We start from the raw sequence: 16,006 nt of genomic DNA, 5'->3' as shown, positions 1-16,006 counted from the left end.
ATGGAAAGGAATGACTGTAAATATTGGTAGTTCTTAGGGTCTCAGCTGACTTCTCTATTTTCTTATAACTTCTACAGGTTCCAGACTTCACTGCCAATTCTGTCCTTGTTCTTGACTGTCAGGTTCCCTGTCTGTACAAGGCTCATGAGTGTGTAGAGCAACATTTTCATCACTGGGGCTTTTTGGTTCTTCCTAGTACTGATTTACAGCTTGTACTTTCAGGATCTTCAGTGGGATATTCCTTGATCTAAAAAAAATTGTGAGAATTGGACTTGCAGGTATGGTGTCTTAAGAATTTTCTCCAACTATACTGCATGGTCGGCTGCCTGGTGCATGATGATTACACATATAATTTTTCCCACTCATTCATTCATTTTTCATTCATTCATTCATTCATTCATTCATTCATTTAACATTCTAGTCAGTGCCCATTCTTCCCTCTCCTTAACCTCTAAGATGGTGAACACTCCATAAAAATCCCCCTAACCCTGGCAAATGAAGGTTCCAAATATCCTCTTCTACTCCAGCCCTATAAGGCAGCCAGTGAGTAGAATGAACTCCAGAGACAGATTATAGCTTTAGGGACAGCCCATGGCCCAGCTGCTGTGAGATTCTATCACACATGTTGTCCCCAGATATCTTATAGCACAGACCTGAATGTGTACATATGTGTGTGTACTTATGTACTGTGATATTGCATAAACATTGAGTCAACTTAATGATATATATGCTTAAACCATCATTTAAATATGATGTATGCTATTAACAGAATTTTCTTATCTATCACAGACACACACATATACATATATATGTATATATATCTTTTCCTAATTGAATTATTAATCTTCATTATCTACCATTCAATATTAGATGGAATGTACTTTAAGAATTGATATGTTTGAAGTTGATAGTTTTCATTAAAATTGACTTTCATTATACCATGAATAGAAAATAAAAGTATATTCTTATAGACTTGGATTATGCTTATTAGTACTGGTTATCTCTTTTCATTGCTTCTCACAGGCCAATTAATCTTGCTCATAATGGTGTATATTCTATGATTATGAAGGCATCTTTCTAATTCATAGTTGTGTCCTGAAACCTTAAGCAATCTTATGATATTGAATTATATTTTAGTATGTATGTAACATAAATGCTGCTTTAAAAACTTTAAGAAAGTATTGATATAGTACATAAAGTACATAGACTAAAGTCTATGATGACATGGTATACCTGAGCTTTAAAGATGCTTCTGATTTAGCCTCTCAGTATCTCTTCATGATTATTAATACTTTTCATTCATTTTAATCAGAGAAAATGGGTGTGACCATCATCAAAAGATAATAATATCAATCACATAATGAAATTCTGGAATGTGACCTTCAAAATTATTTTCATGTTACAAATAACAACTGGAATTCTGGGAAATGTCTTGCTTCTTATCTACTACCTATTCTATTATAGAAAACGTACATTAAGGACTACTGATTGTATTCTTATGAACCTAATGGCATCAAATGTTTTGATAGTTCTCTCTAAAGGAGTGCCCCAGACCTTGGCAGCTTTTGGGTTGAAGCAGTTTTTAAATGATGTTGGATGCACATTGGTTTTGTACATTCAAAGAGTTGGCCGGAGTGTGTCCATTAGCACCACTTGCTTATTGAGTGTCTTCCAGGCCATCACCATCAGTCACAGGGAATCCTGTTGTAAGGATCAAAAGAGAAAAGTTGCAAACTACATTGGCTGCTCCACTTCCCTTTTCTGGGTCTTGTCTATAAGTAAACATTTTATTTTCTTTGTGTACATACTTGTTAAAAGGAATAGCAAAAATATGACTAGAAATCGAGATTTTCAGTATTGCTCCACTGGAGGACGTGATGAAATCAACGACTCACTCTATACAGCTTTGGTGGTGTGCCCTGAAATCTTCTATTCTGTACTCATTGCTTGGTCCAGTGGCTCCATAATTGTCATTCTGTACAGACACAAGCAGAGGGTTCATCACATCCGCAGCAGTCATGTTTCCAGAAACACTCCAGAATCTGTAGCCACCCAGAATATTCTGGTCCTGGTGTCTACCTTTCTGGCATTTTATACTGTCTCTTCTGTCTTACAAGGCTGTATTGCTCTTTTATATAATCACAATTGGTGGCTGGTGAATACCACCCGCATCATTTCTTTGTGTTTTCCTTCCTTTGGACCTTTGGTTCTTATGAGTCATTCTACTATTTTACCTAGAAACAGTTTGGTCACGATGTGGAAAAAGTCTAACCTTATTTAAGCATTTGAATTATATATTTTACCTGTTATCTTGGTGTTAACTCATACTCATTAGCAATATTTAAATTCAGAGAATTAAATCACATTACCTTGTCTTTCTGAACATTAGCAAAAATAAGAACTGTAGTATGTTTGTTGATTGAATCAGCAGCCTATATAACAGGGTATATGAACTGATTATATTATGAGGGATAGGCCACTCTTGGGAGTCTTCTCTTTGCTCATTTGATGTGGAAATGAACCAGGGAAATATAACTTTAATCAAAATGAAGTTCTTGTGGCTTACATTTTGTCACCAAATCTTGGCTGATAGTAATTTCACAGATACCCTGTGCATCCAATGTTCTAACCACAAAGAAAACTGAAACTATGGTTGGTGATGGCACTGCATGTGGCCCATCTCCCTTTATTGTTGTTTTAGAGCTACACCAGGCCTGTAAAACTAGGATTACATATTTTACATTTTACAGGAATCAATTCAAAATGAATGATGGTTTATGATATGATCTTATGAATTGTTTGATAATATATTATTGAGAAATTTGCATCATCAGGAATGTTTGATAATAAATTTCCTCTGTTTCTGTTCTGTCTTTGTCTGATTTGACATATTGGGATTGATAGCTTCCTCCAAATTGCTTTGAATAAATTAATATAGCCATTATGGAAACCAGTTTTGTGTTCACCCAGAATGTGATAAATAGAAGTCCTTTTAAAAATCACATAAATCTCTTAAAAAATACAAGAAAACACAATCAAATAGGTGAAGAAATTGAAAAAAAAACATTCATGACATGAAAATGGGAAGAATAAAAAAAGTCTCAAAGGGAGGCTATAATTGAGTTGGAACACCTAGGAAAGAGAACAAGAACTATAGATGACAGCATCACCAACAGAATACAAGAGATAAAAAAGAGAATCTCAGGCATAGAAGATACCCTAAAAGACATTGACACAGTGTTCAAAGAAAATACAAAGTGTCAAAATCTCTTAACTCAAAACATACAGGGAATTCAGGACACAATGAAGAGACAAAAACCTAAGTATAATAGAAATAGAAGAGACTGAAAATGCCCAATTCAAAGGGCTAGAAAATATCTTCAACAAAATCATAGAAGAAAAGTTTCTTAACATAAAGAAAGAGATGGCCATAAAAGTACAAGTAGCCTACAGAATACCAAATAGATTGGACCAGAAAAGAAATTCCTCCTGTCACACAATAATAAAAATGCTAAATACTCTGAACATAGAAAGAATATTTAAAATGGTAAGTAAAAAAGGCAAGTAACATATTAAAGCAGTCCTATCAGAATTCCACAAGAATTCTCAAGAGAGACTCTAAAGCCAGACATCTTGAACAGATGCCATGCAGACCCTAAGAAAACACAAATACTGGTCCAGTTTACTACATGTAGAAACTCTCCCAATAATCATAGGTAGAGAAACCAACTTATACCATGACAAAACACAATTTAATCAGTATCTTTCAACTAATCTAGACCTACAGAAAATGATATGCAGAAAACTCCAACACATAGAGGGAAAATATACCTCCAAAAAACCAGGATATCAATCAATTTACAATAAACCCAAAAGAAGAGAATGACACAAACATAATTCCACCTTTAACAACAAAAATAACAAGAACCAAAGATCATTGGTTTTAATATCTCTTAGCATCAATGGATTTAATTCCCTAATAAAAAGATCCACTCAAACAGTGTGGATATGTAAACAGGACCCAGCAGTTTGCTGTATACAGGAAACACACCTTGGTGACAAAGACAGGTCCTACCTCAGAGTAAACGTATTTAAATTTTTTCGAAGCAAATGGTCTCAACAAACAAGCTGGAGACAACATTCTAATATCCAATAAAATAGACTTTCAACAAAAAGTTTTTAAACGAGATGGGGAAGGACACTTCATACTCAACAAAGGAAAAAATCACTAAGAGGATCTTGTGATTCTGAACCTCTATTCCTCAATGTAAGTTGTAAGAAAGGCCACATTTGTAAAAGAAACATTACTAAAGCTCAAAAAATACATTGAACCTCATGCAAAAAAAGTGAGATTTCGACAATTGAACCTTTAACACTTCACTCTCACCAAAGGACAGCTCATTGAAACAGAAACTATGAACAGACAAGTTGAAACTCAGAGAAGTGATGAACTAAATGGATTTAACAGATGTCTACAGAGCATTTCACCCTAAGACAAAACAATATACCTTCTTCTCAGCACCCCATGGTGCATGCTCCAATATCAAGCATATAACTGTATACAAAAAAAAGCCTCCAGAGATAGAATAAGAATGATATAATCCCATGCATTTTATCTGATCACTACAGACTAAGGCTGGTCTTCAATAACAACAAAACAACAGAAAAACCACATACTCATGGAAAATATACAACTCTCTACTCAAGGATAACTTGGTCAGGGGAGAAATAAAGAAACCAAAGACCTTTTAGAATTTTACAAAAATTATGGCACAACATGCACAAATTTATGAGATACAATGAAAGCAGAGCTAAGAGGGTAATTCGTAGTGCTGGGTGTCAATATAAAGAAATTGCAGAGATCTTACTCTAGCAACTTAACAGCACATGTGAAAGCTCTAGAACAAACAGAAGCAAAGCAAACACACACAAGATCTGTGTGTGTGTACACATACAGTGAGAGAGATATATAGATATAAACAGATATAGGTAGGAGTACTTAATTTCCATGTAATTTATCACTCATTACCTCTGTAGAGGAATTTTAATTCAGCAACATGGCTAGTCTGGCAAGGGATGATACCCAAAGTCCTTCTAGGTATCTGTGATCCAACTGGAATGACATTCCTTTAATGCATTTTTCCAGAATACAAACCTGCCTTTAGTACACATCTTTAATCTCTAACAATGTCATGTTTTTTTTTTTTTTTTTTGGAGAAGGAAGTAGCCACTTTGTTAGTGATGACTAAGTGAAAGGCAGACATGATGAATCAGAAAAAGATTTAACAGAATGAGTAAAAGATTGGATTCACAACACTCTGAAAAGAGCACCATAGGCAATGGAGTAGTTAAGAGAGCAGCACAGAGAAGGAAAGAGAGGACAAACAGTTTTACTGGGATGATTTTCATAAAGAAAATTTGTAGGTGATGTTAGAGGAATCCAGGGAATTAGAACAAGAAGATTACAATAGATTGTCAAAGATAATATGAGGCAATGTAACACAATTCAGTGAGAAGTCAGCAGAATCCAGATTGGATCAGTCAGCATGTTTGTCGCAAACAGTTGACAAACAGAGAGGATTTTGTCACAGATAGTTGAGTTAACCAGCCATAGTTCAGAAAATGCTAGAAAGTATGCAATTATTTAGAAATCACTATCCGAGATGACAATAAGATCTCGTGAATAAAAGTTACATTTGCATACCTCAGTATGATATAGAAGGAAGAGAGCCATCAAGTTTCAGATTTATGATCTGAAAGCATTTTTGTTGGATAGATATCATTGTTAGAAAATAAATACTGTGTAGGTTTTGTAGGATAAAAATCAGCACTGTTCTCTCTAATTGCTTTACCCAACATACTTCAATACTGTTCAGACAAGAAAGATGTGCCCGTTGACAATGTTGGCTTGATTTTTGTGGGGTAGGTAAATGCTTGCTTAACACATTTTAGTCCAGTTTCACAGACATCAATGCCATGACTGACCATGTATTCTTTGATAAGATCACATGGCTTGGACAGTCATGCCCTTAAGGTCAAGCTGTTACAAATGAGGGCTAAGAATAAGAGGCTAAGAGTGCTCAACACTAAATGAGATATCCATCTCACCATCCTCTCACTCTTGCTCTTATACATTATTTAATGTTTGGTTTTGTACTATTTATAAATTAATGAAGTTTCTTGATGAATATTTAATCTAAAATAATTGTACTTTTCTTATCTATGTTTAACACACCTTATGTTTCATGTATTACACATATTAATAATATTGGTGCATTAAATACATATTAGTTCCTTTTTTAATAACCTTGTACAAAATACCAAAAAGACAGAGTTGATGTAAAATTTACTTTTGGGCCATACCCCTGCTACAGAGCCTGCTCATGCCCTTAGTACTTGTTTTACACTGCTTGGGGCCTAGACTGAAGTCTAATGAGGATGAAGGTTTAAAAAAGATACATGTTCACAGACACGTATAATTTCTTTGTGAGTTGGTGGTGTTCTCTGATACTGCTGCTACTAAAATCTGAAAATCATCATAAAAACGACAAGTGATGTTTTGCTACAAAGGACACTTGAGAGAACATGTGATGATTGGAAATGTTATAACATAATCCAACAGATATTGGAGGATGTCTCTGGTATTGTTCTCCCTTGCCACTCTTTGCTGGCAATTGTTAGGCTTTTTTGAAGATGGTCTTTACTGATGATCCAGTGTGGTGTTTTATAAAGACTCCTTACAGAGAAATGCCTACAATGGAATTTTGGTGGTTTTTCTGCAGGTTCTGATGCCTTTTACAGGCCGAGGCACTTAGTAGAGGCTTGCAGTTTCTTCTGGATCAGACTTGCCTTGCTGATTTGTGAATGGTGCTTAGGAGATTATTGGACTGCTACTTTTGATTCTTCTTTTTTCATTTTTAAGTGTTCACTATGGTTCATCCTCAGATTTATGTGTGATATATTGGGTTACTCAAAGACCAAGGTATTCCAAGAAGAATTGAAACACAGAATTTAATATATGCACATGGTTGTATACATAATGCAGCATCACATCATGTATTGACTTGTTTTATATATTCAGATCATTTGAAACACTACTTAAGGATATGAAATAGAACATAGAAAAATAAACAATAATATATTCAACACTTTAAAAAGTGGTTTGATAAATAATATAAAGTCCTATTCTTTTCAACAATTAAAAGATATGTATACATGATTTTACAAGTAACACACAAAGAATCACGTCTTCACATACTTATAAGTATTATTGTACTTAGTGTTAAAGCTAGGTTCATTTATCATACGTAATTTTTTCTAGCTTTGTAACAATACATTTTTTAAAAATCCATTCAAGTAAGTTCAACCTGAAAGCTGCAGCTTCTCAGCGTTAAGACATTCATCCACCCCTCTTACAGGATTCTCTACTGCTGAAATCCTGATAATACACATTAGATTCACTTCATAGAACTATTTCTAGATAGATTTACATCCCCCTATGCCTTATTAATCTTTCCATTCCACAAACTTTTGTGGGTAGTGGGTTAGAAAGTAGGCAAAAATATTTAACTACATTTATTAAAAGTAGTGATTTGAAAAGTATCAGCCTACACATGTCCGTGAAATAATACATTTTTATCTGGTTTTGATGTAGTCATACTAATAATGACTGCATAAAGGAATTTAAAAATGTTTCAACTTTAGGCAGAAAAATATGCTTGTTGCTAAAAACCATAGATAACTACCCATACATTTGAGGTAATAGATCATAAAAGAGAAACTGCTACTGCCATCTTTCTAAACCAGCACAATTTCTAATAATTTTCTAAATTGTTCTCCTTATCATACTGGTATAGGTAGGTTTGATCGAGAAATGTAGCTTGCAATCATTGAAGAGCATTAGCGAGAACTGCATAAGATAAAAACATCAAGAACTAGTCTATATGTTACCCAACCACATCTGAATCAGCTACAATATGATGATCGTCCATTGACCCATAAATCACACAGAAAAATAAGGTTGAAAAATTGAAAAACTAGAGGAACAGGAGGTTTCTTGTGAGAATGTGTCTTTCAGAAATGTCAAACACATGAATTCTCAAAAACGTGGCTTCCTAAACAAGTCCTGAACAAGTAAGTTCCTGACAGATGCGGTAACATGGATGGGGTGAATGTCATTAGGTCAGCACCATAGTCATATAATTAGAGACAACCAAGGAATGCTGAGGTTGGAAAAATAGTCTTCCCAAGGAAAGAGACTCTTATTTCATCATAAACCACTAAAGGTTAGCCCTGAAATCTAATATGTACAAGTAACACTAAAGACAGCAAGTAGATTATACTCACATATATAATATGTAACATATATTACAATATATAGGGATTGTACATGTGTGTGGGGGTGTGTTTGTGTGTGTGTGTGTGCATGCACATGTATGCTTATGTATGTGATAGTAGTTAAAAAAATAGCTGTAATGAATTTGAGAGATGTTGAGAGGTTGCACATGACAGGAGGGAAGAAAGAGAAAATGGGGAGTTAATGTAGGGGTAATTAAACTTTAAATACAAAATTATACTTTAAATTATTAATGAATCTAATAGAAGAGAACGTGGGAAAGACCTTTGAACTCATTGGCATGGTGGTGGCAATTTCCTAAGCAGCACTCCAGTGGCTCAGGCTCTAAGATCAAGAATTTATAAATGGGACCTCATGCAACTGGAACACTTCTGTAAGGCAAAGGATATAGTCAATAAAACAAATAGACAGCACTGCTGTCTTCTGTCCTTAACAGTACAGAAGTTGTTGATTGCTTGGAAATCAATTGGAGTTCAATGATGATGAGAGATTATACTTGGACTTTCAGGAGCTCTTGTACCCTGATAGTGCATTTTTCTTGACTTTGGTGACTGTGATTTGATATTTTACATTTTGGTTTGTGTATTTATTGGCTTGATTTTGTATTAACATTTTCCATGTTCTTTATTATCTTCTATTTTACTTTTTATTAGTTTTAAAGTAATGTTTATTAAGCTTTAATTTTTGTTGTCATTTTATGTATATGAATATTTTAGCTGCATGTCTGTCTGAATTTTTTTTTTGTCCTTTTATGTGTATGAATATTTTACCTCCATGTCTGTCTAAGTACCATATCCCTGGTACTTTCTCTGGATATCGGAAGAGGATATCAGATTTTCTGGATCTGGAGTTATAGGTGATTGCAAGCATCTTATCCCACACCTGCAATCAAAACAATAACATATTGTTCACATACCATAACTGGGATTTTAAACAAATCAAAACTCTCATTACAGCTGCCTGTAGTTCTACTTCCAGGGAATCTGATGTCCTATACTGAACTTTAAAGGTCATATAAGGAACAGGTCCCACCACCCCCATTTGTAGCCTAGAAGAGCCTTGAATACTTGGGCACAGGAGAAAAGTTCCTGAACAGAACAACAATGACTTATGTTCTTAGATCAAGAATTGACTTCATAAATTTGAAAGCTTCTTGAAGCAAAGGACACTGTCAATAGGACAAAATGGCAACCAACAGATTTGGAAAAGATCTTTACCAGTGCTACATCTGATAGAGGGCTAATAGCCAAAATATACAAATAACTCAAGAAATTAGACTCCAAAGAATCAAATAGAAATATTAAAGATGGGGTACAGAGCTAAACAAAGAATTTTCTACTGAGGAATTTCAAATGGTTAAGAAGCACCTAAAGAAATGTTCAATATCTTTTGTCATCAGGGAAATGCAAATCAAAACAACCCTGGATTCCACCTCACCCCAATCAGAATGGCTAAGATCAAAAACTCAGATGACATCAGATGCTGGTCAGGATGTGGAGAAAGAGGAACACTCCTACATTGTTGGTGGGATTGCAAGGTGATACAACCACTCTGGAAATTAGTCTGGTGGTTCTTCAGACAACTGGACATAGCATTACCTGATGACCCAGAAATACCACTCCTGGGCATAACCCAGAAGATGTTCAAACATATAACAAGGACACATGTTCCACTATGTTCATAGCAGCCTTATTTATCATAGCAAAAAGCTAAAAAGAACTCAGATGTCCTTCAACAGAGGAATGGATACAGAAATTATGGTACATTTACACAATGGAGTATCACTCAGATATTAAAAATAATGAATTCGAGAAATTCTTATGCAAATGGATGGAACTAGAAAATATCCTGAGTGAGGTAACCCAATCATAAAAGAACACGCATGGTATGTACTGACTGATATGTGGATATTCCCCCAAAGCTCACAATACCCAAGATTCAACCCACAGACCACATAAAGCGTATGAAGAAGCATGATCAAAGTGTGGGTGCTTCATTCCATCTTAGAAGGAGTAACAAAATACTCATGGAGCAAATATGGATACAACGTGTGAGATAGAAACTGCAGGAGGGGCTGTCAAGAGACTGCTCCATCTGGGTGTCTATCCCATGTGCAGTCACCAAAGGCAGACTCTGATGTGGATGCCGGGAAGTACATGCTGACAGGAGCCTGATATAGCTGTCTCCTTAGAGGTCTGCCACTGCCTGACATATACAGAGATAGATAGTCACAACTAACCATTGAACTGATCATGGGGTTCCCAATGGAGGAGTTAGAGAGAAGAATGAGGAGTTGAAGGGATTTGTGGCCACATTGGGAGAGCAACAATATCAACCAAAGCTCCCAGGGTCTTAGCCACCAGCCTGAGAGCACACAGGGAGGGACCCATGGCTCCAGCTGTATATGTAGGGGAGAATGGCCTTATCAGGAATAAGTAGGAGAGGAGGTTCTTGATCCAGTGAACGCTGGATGCCCTGGTGTTAGGCATTCGAGGACAGGGAGATGGGTGTGGTTGGGTTGGTAGGTGGGTGTACATCCTCATAGAAGCAGATGGAGGAGAGATGGTATAGGGAGTCTCTGGGTGGAGGGTAAATGGAGAAAAGGGACAATAACTAAAATGTAAATAAAATATGTAATAAAATTAATTTAAAAAATAAAGGTCATATAAGTAAAATTATATAGAATGATGTACATCAAAATTTTAAGTGACTTTTAGTGCCTATGAGTGTGCTATATGGGTACGCTTAGATGCCAGAGATGTAGGTTCTTCTACAGCTGGAGTTAGAACAGTCATGGTACACCTCACCTGGGCCTTGAGATCCAAATATATGTCTGCTGCACGAATAGCAGACATTCTGGACTCCAGAGCCAGCTCTTCAGTCTGAACACTGTGGGTTTTGGAGTATATGTAGACTTTATCATCTTCTCTTGAACCTGATTTTCTTGGTACATTGATTCACAGTCCATGCTGTGATGAGGGGAGAGGATGGTTGCCCTTTCCAATGAGCAGCTCTTACTGTCTGTGATCCTTTGTTATGTTATTGCAGTTTACAGTTATGTGTCATCCGAATAACTCTCTCCTATGTTGGGGATAGTTTGATATTGAACCAAGACCTCATTAGTTTATTGATCTTGAAATGCTACACATCTGTTGCTTTAGAACTGAATGAAGCAAGGATCCAAAAGAAGCAAAGCTCCAGTGATTAGTGTGGTGCCAAGGAGGGGAAGAATCCCAAAACCAAGGTATTAGTTAACAAAGGGGTAAGGGAATTGGGAGTATAACATGCTGGGAGGTTCCCCTAGAGCTCTTTGAGCATTTGTATATCTTGTTCTACCAGTCCAGATTCATTGAAACAGAAACAAAATTCCTACCTGAGCAAAATGCAAGTGCCTTCCGGTTCAGCAGTTCTTAGGTCCAGGACTCTCCAGTTTTGGAGAGCAACTTCTGCTAAGGAGGTTATCTGGCATTCATTAAAAAGACTTAAGGCTGTCTGTATTGGAGGCCATTGCCCGACAAGTTTGTCTTGGAAGTTGCTGTGCAGATGTTGGGTTTGGACAAGGGCTTCTCCAGTGGTTCCTGTTGCACCCAGTGAGCCAGTGAGGCCTAGTCCAATGAGCAGAGGGATGAAAATCTGTGTCTTATTTCCAGTTATTCCCATCCACAAGGTGAGTTCTTTAAGTTCCTAGTGATAAATATAGGGAACAATTAGGGGGTGCAGAAACCTTGGAATGAGGGGTTGATACAGGCATTTGTATTGCCTTTGCACAAGAGGAGAGCAGGAGAGCTAAGACATACAAACTTGGAGATGTTGATGCTATAGGCATATGGAAGATGGGGGGTTGGAGGGAGGGCCCTACAAGGCAAAGATGTGAGGCAGGTCAAAGTGAGAGTATCTGTGCTTTCCCTGTGGGTAATGGTCCATCCAGGTCATGAAGGGAAATGTTAATGGGAACAGATGCTAATCTTTTTTGATTACTTTTGGCTGAAAGTTGATTTTATTTAATTTTATTTATTTATTTATTTATTTATTTATTATATTTATTTAATATTATCATGGCTACTCCAGCTTGTTTCTTGGGTCCATTTGCTTGGAAAATTGTTTTCCATCCTTTTTCTCTGAGGTAGTGTCTGTCTTTGTCACTGAGGTACGTCTCCTGTGTGCAGCAAAATTCTGGGTCCTGTTTGTATATCCAGTCTGATTGTCTGTGTCTTTTTATTGAAGAATTGAGTCTATTGATGTTAAGAGATATTAAGGAAAATGATTGTGGCTTCCTGTTATTTTTGTTATTAGAGGTAGAATTATGTTTGTGTAGCTATCTTCTTTTGGGGTTGTTGGAAGATTCCTTCCTTGCTTTTTCTAGGTTGTAGTTTCCTTCCTTCTGTTGGCATTTTCCAACAATTATCCTTTGAAGTTCTGGGTTTGTCAGAAGATATTGTGCAAATTTTGTTTTGTCATGGAATATCTTGGTTTCTCCATTATAGTGATTGAGAGTTTTGCTGGGCATAGTAGTCTGGGCTGGCATTTGTGTTCTCTTAGGGTCTGTATGATGTCAGTCCAGGATCTTCTGGCTTTTATAGTTTCTGGTGAGAAGTCTGGTGTAATTCTTATAGGTCTGCCTTTATATGTTATTTGACCTTTTTCCCTTACTGCTTTTAGTATTTTTTCTTTGTTTTGTGCATTTGATGTTTTGATTATTATGTGACGAGAGGTATTTCTTTTTTGGTCTAGTCTATTTGGTGTTCTGTAGGCTTCTTGTATGCTTATGGGCATCTTGTTCTTTAGTTTAGGGAAGTTTTCCTCTATAATTTTGTTGAAGATATTTACTGGCCCTTTAAGTTGGGAATCTTCACTATTATCTATCCCTATTATCCTTAGGTCTGGTCTTCTCATTGTGTCCTGGATTTCCTGGATGATTTGTGTTAGGAGCTTTTTGCGTTTTCTTTGACAGTTGTGACAATGTTTTCCATGGTATCTTCTGCACCTGAGATTCTCTATTCTATCTCTTGCATTCTGTTGGTGAGGCTTGTGTCTATGACTCCTGATTTCTTTCCTAGGTTTTCTATCTTCAGGGTAGTCTCCCTTTGAGATTTCTTTGTTGTTTCTATTTCCATTTTTAGATCCTGGATGGTTTTTGTTTAATTCCTTCATCGTGTTTTCTTGCAGTTAAGGGATTTTAGTGATTTCTCTTTAAGGGATTCCACCTGTTTACCTGTGTTCTCCTGTACTTTTTTAAGGAAGTTACTTATGTCCTTCTTAAAGTCCTTACAACATTAGCAATGAATAGAGTGCTGTTCAGTTTCCTGGAGTATATGGAGTATTATGAAGACCAAACTTAATCTGAGTTGATCTTATAGAATGAATGGATTATTTCAATCTTCTTGTAGATTTTGAGTCTTGTTTTGTGTCTAATTATATGGTTGATTTTGGAGAAGCCACCATGAGGTGCTGAGAAGATGATATATTGTTTTTGTTTTAGAGAGAAATATTCTCTAGATATCTGTGAATTATGAATCCTTTGATTCATAACTTCTGTTAGTTTTACTGTGTCTCTGTTTAGTTTCTGTTTCCATGATCTGCCCATTGGAGAGAATGTAGTGTTAAAGACTCCCACTATTATTGTGTGAGGTTCAATATGTGTTTTGAGCTTTACTAATGTTTGTTTTACAAATGTGAGTTCCCTTTCATTAGGGAATAGATGTTAAAAATTGAGAGATTCCTTTGGTTGGGTTTTTCTTTGATGAGTATGAAGTGTCTTTCTTTACCTTGTTTGATAACTTTTGGTTGAAAGTCTATTTTATTGAATAATTAAATGGTGATTCTAGGTTGTTTCTTGGAACCATTTACTTGGAAATACTTTGTCACCAAAATGTGTCTCTTCTATGAATCAAAATTCTGGGTCTTATTTACATTTTAAGTCTCTTAGCTTATGACTTTATATTTTGGAACTGAGTACATTGATGCAGAGAGATATTAAAAGGGAATGATTGTTGGCTCCTCTTATTTATGTTGTTTGAGGTGTTAGCATGTTTGTGTGGTTCTCTTGGGTTTGAGGTAAGTTGAATAATTTTTTGGTTTCTCTTGGGTATAGTTTTCCTCCTTGTATTAATTTTTTTCTTTCTAGAATCCTCTATAGGGCTAGACTAGCTGAGTGATATTGTGTAAATTTGGTTTTGTCATGGTACATGTAGGTTTTTCCACCTATAGTACTCGAGAGTTTCACAGGGTATAGTGGCTTTGGCTAGCATTTGTGTTCTCTTAAGATCTGTATGTTATCTGTCCAAATCCTGCTTTCAGAGTCTCCATTGTGGAATCTAGTGTAATTCTGATAGGTCTGCCTTAATATGTTTCTTGGCCCTTTTTCCTTGCCACTTTTAGTATTCTTTCTTTGTTCTGTGTATTTATTGTTTTGCATATAATGTGATGGGAGGAATTTATTTTCTTTTCCAATGTACTTTGTGTTCTGTATGCTTCTTTTTCATTTATGGCGATCTCTTCTTTGGGTTAATGGTTTTTCCTTCTATGATTGTGTTGAAGGAGTTTTCTGGCAGTTTGAAATGGACATCTTCACTCTCTTTTATTTCTACTATTCTTAGGTTTGTTCTTTCCACTGTGTTTTGGATTTCTTGAATGTTTTGAGTTAAGAGCTTTTTCTACTTTGCAGATTGACTGTTGTGTCAATATCTTCTATGGTTTCCTCTATGTCTGGGCTTCTCTCTTCTATCTCTTGTATTTTGCTGGTGTTGCTTGCATCTGTAACTCTTAATCTCTTTCTTGGGATTTCCATCACCTCACAAGCCTCCCTTTGTAATTTCTTTATTGTTTCAATTTCCATTTTTGTATCCTGTATAGATTTGTTCAAGATCTTCACCTGTTTGATTGTGTTTTTCTGTATTTATTCAAGGTATTTATCAATTTCTTCTTTAAGGGCTTCTACCTGTTTTCCTGTGTTCTCCTGTATTTATTTAAAACGTTTATTTATGCCCTCCATAAGGTCCTCTACCATCTACATGAGATGGGATTTTAGGTTGGAATCTTGCTTTGAAGGTGTATTAGGGTCTCCAGGGCTTGTTGTGGTGGGCAAACATGGTTCTGTTGGTGTCAATGGACATTTGTTACTGTTGCTTATGTTCTTCAGCTTCCTTCTTGTCATTTGCTTATCTATGGTGTTAACTGGCCTTGTGATCTCTGACTGAGGTGTGTCTCTCCCGTGAGCCCACCTATGATGTACCTTGAGTCTCTGGGTGTAGGAGGGGGTCTGGAGATATTGATGTGTGAGCCTGTGAGCCTAGTTGTGATGGACCTCTTGGGAGTCAAGCTGTCTCTTGGTGTGGGAGGTGTTCTGGAGTGCTAAATATTCCCAGGGCAGTGTTGGAGGCTAGGAGAACGTTGCATCACTGCAGATAGGTCCTGCATCCACTGGGCCCCATTGGGGTCCCAGGTAGGCCAAGTATTGAAACGGGAAGGTGTCTCATTTGTGAGCCTGCTAATGCCAGGGCTCCTAAGAGTCAAGATGTCTCTTGATGTGCCAGCGATCTTCTGTAAAGCCACATTTTGTTCTGAGTGTTAGACCTACCTCACAGAAAGATTGCTGAGAGGAGGAGAATATAATTTTCTCTAGGGAAAGTATTCAAACTGATTAGGCAGTAT

The 16,006-nt window shown here is 36.4% G+C and overlaps 1 pseudogene; it reads left to right on the top strand.

Moving 5' to 3' along the window:
* The first annotated feature begins 1,317 nt into the window (after positions 1-1,317).
* On the top strand, positions 1,318-2,281 carry LOC114633097 (annotated as a pseudogene).
* The last annotated feature ends 13,725 nt before the right edge of the window (positions 2,282-16,006 follow it).

Source organism: Grammomys surdaster, unplaced genomic scaffold (assembly GCF_004785775.1).
Source record: "Grammomys surdaster isolate TR1022 unplaced genomic scaffold, NIH_TR_1.0 520, whole genome shotgun sequence".
In the NCBI taxonomy this organism is placed as follows: Eukaryota; Metazoa; Chordata; class Mammalia; order Rodentia; family Muridae; genus Grammomys; species Grammomys surdaster.
This window is presented reverse-complemented; position numbering and strand designations above follow the sequence as displayed.